The following is a 9,267-nucleotide window of genomic DNA, read 5'->3' as shown; positions in this document are numbered from 1 at the left end:
AAGACTGGAAAAAGTGGAGTGTCATGGAGGAGGGCTAAACTCGTCGAGAGGTCCTTCGCTAAAATTAGATAAAGAAATAAACACAGTTATTATTATTACTAAGGAATTAAAGAGGCTTAAATAAATAAATAAAATGTTGTCGACTAAAAAAAACATTATTTTTCATGATGTATAATTGTGGAATTTAATGTTGAAACACTTAAACCTTGGAGTATTAGTGCGAAAACCTTCATTAAAAAGATAAAACCTCGCCTCATTGCCTCCACAGGACAGAGCTGGTTCATTTTTTCCCCAGAGGATCGGAATACGAATCAACGCGGAAATGCTGCCAGCATTCTTGCCACCATTCCACGCGGTCAAGATTTGTACAGTAACTATTTGTATATATTTAAGGGTTTATTGTTTATAATTTCTTATTGATGTAAACGAACATTCAATTATTACTTTAATTGTTTTTAAATGATGAGATTGATCGGTACGTTAAAAAACGAATATCAAACGCTCACATTAATAACCCTGTCAAATTGACATCTCGTATCCAAGCTCGATCCGGAAATTACACATTCAGTGTTGCAATTATAATAAAACATTATAAATGTCATTTAAATTTAAAAGATGCGCACAAAAGTGTTTAATTAAAAAAGTTTTCCTTATTTAACGATGGTAAAACGTGAATAGTTTCGTTCGTTTTGTTAAAACTCGAGTTCTAAACGAAATAAATAGCGTTAGAGTTGGAAATTATTTGAAAAGGGCCTAAGGTGAAGTTTATTTTGTATTTATAAGGACGTGACGTGAAATGTATATATTTTTGTTTTATTTGCAAGTGTCCGTGAATTTATTTCTTAGAGTACAATTTTTATGCGCTCGCCATGTCCAATCCGATTGGACTGTCGTGATGGAATTGACTCAGAACTTTCCCTGGTAAAACAAAAGAGGCTTTAATCCAGATGTGTGACATTAACGGAGGGGTTACTTTTTAAAATATTTTGAGGAGTAATAATGCTAGTAACCTTTTGAAGGTTTCTTGCAATGCTGACTCTAAGGTTGACAACAAAGGACTTGGTGGTGGGATTTTGTGCAAGGGACTACTTACAAATCATTTATTCTACCACCAAGCAAGAATGCTTATTATCGTTATGTTTCGGTTTGAAGGGTGAGTGAGCCAGTGTAACCACTGGCAAAAGATATAACGTCATAGTGCCTAAGGTTTGTGACGCATTAGCGATGTATGGTGTGGTATATAATACAGAGCCAGTGTCTATGTACGATGGTGCCCATCAGGTGGTACATGTCTGCTTACCAATATCATTAAAAAAAAAGAAACAGTCCAGTTCTCATGTAGGTTTAACTTCAGAAATCAGGAATCGTCATTTTACAAGGTAATATTAAAATTAAGATTGAAATGAAGATTCTCTACAGAAGAACCGAAAGTAAGAACTTAGTCATACAACAATTAAAAAACGTAACAAGTTATTCTGTATAAAATGTACCTTACAACCTTCTTCGAATTTCAAGTTTGGTTCATCGATGACTTCAATCGAAGTATTGTTTTTCTATATATTTATTTACATATAGCTATATGTCAGACAATTATGGTACCTTGGAATAATTTGACTTGAAATTGAAAATCCTTACACGAGCCGCCATGTTTGTTTTTGAGCGGTAAATTCAAAGACTGGTTTTGACGTTATATAACGGAAATATTAAATAAGAATAATTGGTGGTAAAGCTTGGGGGAGGTACCACCCACTTATTATAAATTCTACCACCAATCAGCCACGTTTAATATTTATTTTCCGGCTAAATGATTTACAGAACAGTTAACATTTCTTACAGCACCAATATTCATGAGCAGTGATATCCACTCACCACCCGGTGGTCCATGCAGTGATAACATCTTTGATGAATGAAATCAAAGACCAAAAATCGCTTCCGCTTATGAATTGTACACTTTAAACTCTCTTATAATTCAAAGAATAATAAAAATTTTATTTTCCTGCTTCGACGTAACGACGCGAATTCCTGGACTATTATCCGACCAAGGATAGTGGAACTATGTAATAGCTTTGTAATATTTCAAGTGACTTTTAAAATGGTCGAGTTATATTGATCTGCGAACTTAGACAAAGTCGATTATTTGCAGAAGCAATGCGTATAATAGTAATTTAATTTTATAGAATTTTATAACAGTCAAGTCGAGTCTATGGATTTTTCACCTTCATTTAATAAATAATAATAATAATAAATATTGGACAACATCACATACATTACTCTGACCCCAATGTAAGTAGCTAAAGCACTTGTGTTATGGAAAATCAGAAGTAACGACGGTACCACAAACACCCAGACCCAAGACAACATAGAAAACTAATGAACTTTTTCTACATCGACTCGGCCGGGAATCGATCCCGAGAGACCTCGGACTGGCGTACCCATGAAAACCGGTGTACACACTATTCGACCACGGAGGTCGTCAAATATATATCATATATAATCTATGTTAACAATTTCGTGCAGGTCTACGATAGACCCGAACGAAAGCTATCCATAATTGTAGATCGTTAAAAAATAATGATTTTCAGTCGACAACATAATTATATCCGCGAAATTCGTATTATGGATATATTTCGATATTAAATCCATAAAATTCAGTGACGTGACAGTTCAACGGGCGGCCATGTTTGACGTTTACGGGTGCGTTCGGAAAGCTGTGTTCCAGATAATAATTTCGCACAGACTCGATGGAATATGATCCACAAAAAAATCAGATCAAACTTTTTAAAAAAGTTATATCAAAAGTAAAGTATAAACCGTATTTGTTTTTAATTTTATTTACATATTTTACGTGAGCAAAGCCTTTTCATCTATTTTTTTATTAAATTCATGCACTAAAATTTCAATTCATTTCGCGCCTCAGAGTTATGGGATAGACATTGGATACGACTCTTCTGTGTTTTTGGCTCGTGAAATCACAAAATCCTTACAAACAAATAAGACGATTTTATGGAATCTGAAATTGACAGAACTACAAATCGAATCTACATTAAACTTATATCAGAAGCGGCGCCTTCCGGAGGATGTTTTAGTATATAATATTACAATAATGGCTGAGGTCCGCAGTGTTGCCCGTTTCAAATTTAGACAGTTGACGTGGCCGTGAATATTATGTTCTTGTGTTGTATCTACAGGCAGATTTGAAGGGACCTCTAATACATACAAGTGATAGGTTAGTAATATCCTTGACGTAATTTGATTTAAGATTATTAAATGTTAACCATTCCTTCAGTACCGTCTTTACCATTGGGCTCGTGCCCAGGGCCCCCATCCTGAGAGGGCCCCGAAGATCCAACAATTTCTGCTATGTATATTTTCGAAAGTGATATATTTGTAAGAAATAACTAACATATTTATAAAAAAAGGCTATTGACGATAGTCTATGCCAAAATTAGAAAGTCGTGCTCTTCATGATATAAATAGATATACTATAAAATAGCCATAAGATTGTACAACCAATTAGATTCTTACGAATTTACGAAAATTAAAGCCTGGCCATTAGCAAATTATTTGTACATGGTAGTAAATATCTACCAAATGGGCCCCAAATTCATGGGCGCCCAAGGGCCCCAGCATAGCTTGAGACGGCTCTGCACCACCGATGGGCCGCCAACCTTGGGAACTAAGATGTTATGTCCCTTGTGCCTGTAGTTACATTGGCTCACTCACCCTTCATAAGCATTGTTGTTTGAAATGATATCCTGAGTTGGACTATCTCAGACGGACCCAGAACCATCTTCGTTTATTCTTCAAATACCAAGATTATTGGTAAATCTACTGTACCAAAAAAACTTGTCAGTAAAGAATCTAGAAGTTCAGACTAGTTCCAACTTTTAACGTCTAAACGTACGTGGATTTAACGCGAGACAGGGCGCCATTTTGAATGTCAATTCGTTCGAAGTTTGAATTTAACTTAGATTTATTTTGCACGAGAGATTTACTTTGAGTCTACTTTAATGACGTTTCCTTTTGGCTTCGGTGATGTTCATATCGTATAACTCAGCCACATCAATCAATACCGGTTTTTGTTACAAATCAGTTTCCACCTACGTGTGTATTTGTGTGTGTGTATGTTGTTAGGAAGCCTAAGTGTTTTTCTGTACCCCGCGCATGTGTGCACAATTTTATGATGATCAGTTTAGTAGTTAAGATGTAAATCTAATGAACTGGCTTTATATTTATAGTTGGTATTTATGGGATCCTGTGATTTATATAATTTTATCCATGGTGGATGAAGTGGCGGCAGGTTACGGGAACAATTTGTGACCGCCGTATTCCGCTTAATCTTGACAGACCCGCTGTTCTATATGGATCAGAGTGTTGGACTACAAAAGGGATGACTGAAAGACAATGGCGTGTGGCGGAGATGAGAATGTTGAGAGGAATTGTGGTGTTACGCGAATAGATAGAGTAAGGAGTGAGTACATAAGAGGAATGAAATATTTGAAAGTGTCACCGGTAACCGAGAAGCTATGTGGAAACCGGCTAACATGGTATGGGCATGTCATGCGGAGGAATGAGGACCATGTTTTGAGGAAGGTCTTGAGCGTGGACGTGGGCGGATATAGAGGTAGGGGACGACCAATGAAATGATGATGGATTGTGTGAGAGACGATATGGTTAGAAAGAATGTTACTTGTTAGATGACGTCCGACAGAGAAGTATGGAAGAAGAAGACATGCTGCGCCGACCCCAAGTAAAATTGGGATAAAGGCTGATGATGGTGGACGATGATTTCTGGGGTCCTATGGTTATAAAATCTCTTCACCTACAAATAGTTGATTCCTTTTTATATTACTAGCTGAACCTGCGGCTTAATCGGCGCGATATTTATAAAACACAAACTTCCATCCCCCATTTCCACCTTAGGGAAGGAGTTTCGTAAATCCATTCTCAGAGTCTTCACCCTATAAGTAACCTGCCTGCCAAATTTCAAGTTTGCAGGTGTTATAGTTTCTGACATTTCGTGATTAATCAATGAGATATATTTCGCTTTTATATATAAACATATAAAGATTTGATGAACAAATTATTTAATATTTAAATTTATAGTTTCTTGAAGTGTCTTCTCACTGGAAGCTACTTTCCGAAACGATGGTGAAGTCGAACTACTGTCCATTCAAAAATGCTTTATTGTACAGTTTACTTCAGAAAATATTTAATATTGGATTTGGATTTAAAATCGTCCGAGAATGTTTTGAATACATTATATCTGAAAAGAATACTAATTAAAACATTTCGATTTCGAATATTTTAATATATTTTTCCTTATTTGCTTTTGTAATCTCCAATTGTAAAATTAAAAAGGACTGCTCTGCTGTCTTTCTTACCGGTTCTTCTCAGGTCCGGTAATTATTACGGAATCGGTGGTAGACTTTTGTCAGTCAATAGACAAGTTTACTCTTTCTGAATTTAAGATAAGATCATGGAATTTCTTAGGTTTCCATACAAACAAATTTCACAAACCATGTTGGGTGGTAGGGCTTTGTGCAAGCCCGTCTGGGTAGGTACCACCCACTCATCAGATATTCTACCGCCAAACAGCAGTACTCAGTATTGTTGTGTTCCGCTTTGAAGGGTGAGAACGTCTCAAGGGACGTAACATCTTAGTTCCACCGTTGGTGGCGCATTGGTGATGTAAGGAATGGTTAAATATTTCTTACATCGCCATTGACTTTGGGCTGTGGTGACCACTTACCATCAAGTTACACATTTGCTCGTCCGCTTACCGATATCATAAAAAAAAACATATTTATTAGTACAAGTCCAACCCCTTAAATGCGTCAGCTCGCGTTTTAGGGATTGATCGTTTCGTGTGAGATATAAAGCCTATGTCTTTTCTTGGAGTTCAAGCTTCCTTCAAATCAAGTTCAACACAGCAGACAGAGTTACTTTATAATATTAGTATAAATATTTCGAATTGGCGTAAGAATTCGACGCCATGTAGTCGTCCAATACATTTTATTCCATTCAATTTAAGATCTCTAATAAAACTAAAATTGTATCAAGATTTGGCAAAGTTACAAATATTAAAAGGTTTTCCAGAAAAACTTCATGAACAGCATTATATAATAAAATGTAAGCTGTTAAGATCTCCTTTAATATTTCTGGCTGAGTGGGAAAAACCTTTGCTTGTTTAAAACATATATATATTTTTTTCATTTAGAATTAATTTTCAGGTTTTTGGCGTAACTTTCTTTGCGAAATCTATGACTGTATCTTACACTCTGTGACTGTTGCTAGAATAAGACATAAAGGATTTTACAAAGTTCAGCTCCTAAGGGATTTAAATAGGGGATGAAAGCTATATATTTAAGTATATCTGCTAATGCCTGTTGTATTGTTTAACTAACACAACTTTGTATTTTAAATGTTGAAACAGATTAACAACTGAGTTTCTCGTCGGTTCTTCTCGGTAGAATCTACATTCCGGACCGGTGGTAGCTTCAGTTAATATAGTTTGTAAAATGACGATTAAATAGTGCTCTTAAAAGACTACTTGGATCAAGTATATTTTGATTTTGGGTGTTACAGCATTACAAGAAAAAGTATTTTTAATATTTCTTTGTTTTTATTTTTTGACTGCGACTTTTTACATCACTAGGCGGTCCGTAAACTTTTGCTAAATTGACGCTTATAATTAGAATACGGAATAGTAGAAATTTAAATTGAATTAGAACATAAGAATGATAGCAAATACTCGTGTCTGTGTTGGATGATCCGGTCCGGAATTGTCCGGCGGTTAGAGGTGCGACGAAGTCTGTCTGTGTGTTGCTCTACCACCAAACCACTGAACTAGATGATATTTGGTATTAAGCAAAGTTGAACTCAAACGAAGAACATTACAGGCTACCTTTATGCCTAACGACGAACTCCTGAAACGCGAACGAAGCCTTAATTACGTATATTTGTCTGTTTGTACGTTAACTTCACTTTAACTTTGCCGTTTCATAAATTCAAATCATTTGTAAAAAATACATCGGTAAAGAAGGCAAATTATTCGATATTGATGATAAAAAAGCGTGGAGTTAAGGCTCGTTGACTTCCAGGCGGGAGACGTGACATACATATATAATTGTATTTAACTAACATGACTGTATTTTTAGATGTCGATAAAGAGTAACTACTCATTTTCTTGCCGGTTCCTCTCGGTAGAATCTACATTCCGAACCGGTCGTAGCTCTACTTTAAATAGTGTGTTAAATGACGATTCAAAAGTGCTTGTAAAAGCCTACTTGAATAAAGTATATTTTGATTTGATTTGATTTGACTACTGAACGGATATTCATTTTATTTTCTAGAAAGTTTTAGGTGTTGATTCATTATGGGTTTGTGTTAATCGTCTGAAATATGATGGTCTTCGACTTTTAGTAAGTTTGGTACCACCCACTCATCAGACATTCTACCCCAAGGGGCTGTACTCAGTATTGTGTTCCTGTTTGATGGGTGGATGAGCAGAGCCGTCTCAAGCTATGCTGGGTTCCTTGGGCACCCATGAATTTGGGGCCCTTTTGCTAGATATTTTTTGGTTTAATTTGATAAATTGTTAGTTCTTCTAGATTTTTTTTGACTTACATGGTCTATGTCTATGGAGGTGGTGAGCGGTGATGACTACTTACCATGAAGTTCATATGCCAGTTTACCTTATTCAAAATAAAATATATTTAAGTCTCCATTGTTAGAACAATGATTGTTTCCATTGTCAAAGAGAAAAGAGCATTTTCGTATTGTAGTCTATCAATCGCCCCTCGCTTCTGTTATATGAATTTCGAGAGGCATTTTTATTAATAAAATTTATGATTGATCTTTTTTTCATGTATTGTTAGAGATAAAATATTAGTACAGAGTCCATTATGATGATGTCGTTCTGATCGATTTTGGCCACGTCAGCCAATATCAGAGAATAATAGGCTCCATGGACATGCGAGCGACGCCACAGGCACCAACTAGTAAATAAAAATAAAATACCAAGCTGTAATTGACTTTATTTCGAAATCAGTTTCAGAAATTTATAATCAAATGTTTTTCATAAATAATTTGGAATTCCATGAGCCAATAACTATGACATATAATTGGGTTGTTGGCAGGATTGGCACGGCGACACCAACATTGGCCGTGGCGATATCGGACAGGGTGGTGGTACTGCAGGCGGTGTGTATACAGTCGCGGAACACGTGCATGGTGGCGATGGTCTTGGGATGCATATCGAAGGCTGCCCAATGATTGGTTTCCCTAAATCTCCGAAGCAAACCATAGAACCATCTTGTTGCTTCACACACCGCCAAGGTGCGGCCAGACTGGAGCTGATGATGGCTGTTAATCAACAAGTTCCGTTTAGAAATCTTATATATTAATAGCGTAAACCGATTTTTGTCCCAGTGATTATGGGATGATGGCTGCACATAAAAGATCGGTTATGGTCTTATTTCGAAGAGCTTCTGTCGTAGATGTGCAGAGAATTAAAGAGGATTCCTGATAGCAATTTATTAAATTGTTATGATTTAACAAAGAATTAATTTTAGAGAACGGAAAATAGTTCCTGACCGCGTAGAGAGCGGCGCTGTGGCTGTAAAACGTGCGAACAGGCGTCGTCAGTTTATAAAGAAATAAAATTAAAAAAAAACCTGTCACAGGTTTTGAAGTTTGTAAAAATCTGTCGAATAAACGAGAAGTTTCGCGTTTTTTTTTTTTTGCATTAGCAGCCTGTAAATTTCCCACTGTTGGGCTAAAGGCCTCCTCTCCCTTTGAAGAGAAGGTTTGGAGCATATTCCACCACGCTGCTCCAATGCGGGTTGGCGGAATACACATGTGGCGGAATTTCGTTGAAATTAGACACATGCACCACCGAGCAAGAGATCAACACAATTCGAAATGCCGAAACGAAATCAATACACAGACAGAACACTCACACATAAAAGTGTTCAGAATAAACAAATTAATTGGTCCTTGAATGTGATCAAACTAACAAGTTTGCGAGTCGAGTTTATTGGGAAACTTCGGTTAAAGGCCTTCGGCCGTCAAATAGTGAAGTCAAATTAAGAAAGTTCTGAATTTAAAGACGATATTCAACGGGGATGTATATTGAATACTCGAATACAAATTATTGAGATTAAATTCTGAAAAAGGTAGCTGAATGAATAAATTATTTCAGACACAAAGGGTTTTAAGGCTTAGTACTTAGTCACGGCTAAATAATTTAGAACTTTGAAACGA

Source organism: Vanessa tameamea, chromosome 31 (assembly GCF_037043105.1).
Source record: "Vanessa tameamea isolate UH-Manoa-2023 chromosome 31, ilVanTame1 primary haplotype, whole genome shotgun sequence".
Classification (NCBI taxonomy): domain Eukaryota; kingdom Metazoa; phylum Arthropoda; class Insecta; order Lepidoptera; family Nymphalidae; genus Vanessa; species Vanessa tameamea.
This window is presented reverse-complemented; position numbering follows the sequence as displayed.